Here is a 534-nt window from a genome sequence, read left to right as displayed (position 1 = left end):
GGCATAAGGCAACACTAGTTGCATAACAAAAGGTGAAAAGGTGAAAATTTCTATCTTCAAAAGTGACTTTTGAAGTATTCACTGGGTTAGGAAAGGAGAGCAAATTCTTTTCAGATTTCCAAAATCATACTTTATTGTGGAAGATATTCATTTTAGAGACATTTGCTCTTTCGAGTGAGTCTTCAGAAGTATTCATGTTTATCTGCCTTCTTTTTGGTACATAATAGAAGCACAATATTTGGGGAAACATAAGAGCATTTGTTAAAGGAGTACATCACATGTATTGCCCATAAGCACGCAGTTGTATGTTGAAATGATGCGATTGAATGAAACATGGCTAGTAGGGTGGTTAGTTTTACTTGTATTTTGCATTTTAAGACCATGCATAACATGGTTAGTCTAATGATGATATGAAAAAATATATTCCTTAAAATGGTTGATAAATGAAATGGCAGAAGTCAAAGGGAAATACTTCAGTTATTTGGTGGAAACCAAAAAGAAGAAAGTGTTGTTATTAGAAAAGTTATAATTTAA

The 534-nt window shown here is 32.4% G+C and overlaps 1 protein-coding gene across 1 annotated transcript in view; it reads left to right on the top strand.

Moving 5' to 3' along the window:
* The window catches only part of LOC119592083 (longitudinals lacking protein, isoforms H/M/V-like), a gene marked incomplete at its 5' end in the record, with an annotated part of 7,218 nt that overhangs the window by 2,525 nt on the left and 4,159 nt on the right, over positions 1-534 (top strand).

This window comes from Penaeus monodon, chromosome 29 (genome assembly GCF_015228065.2).
Source record: "Penaeus monodon isolate SGIC_2016 chromosome 29, NSTDA_Pmon_1, whole genome shotgun sequence".
In the NCBI taxonomy this organism is placed as follows: Eukaryota; Metazoa; Arthropoda; class Malacostraca; order Decapoda; family Penaeidae; genus Penaeus; species Penaeus monodon.
The sequence above is the reverse complement of the archived record's forward strand: the minus strand, read 5'-3'. Positions and strand labels throughout refer to the sequence as shown.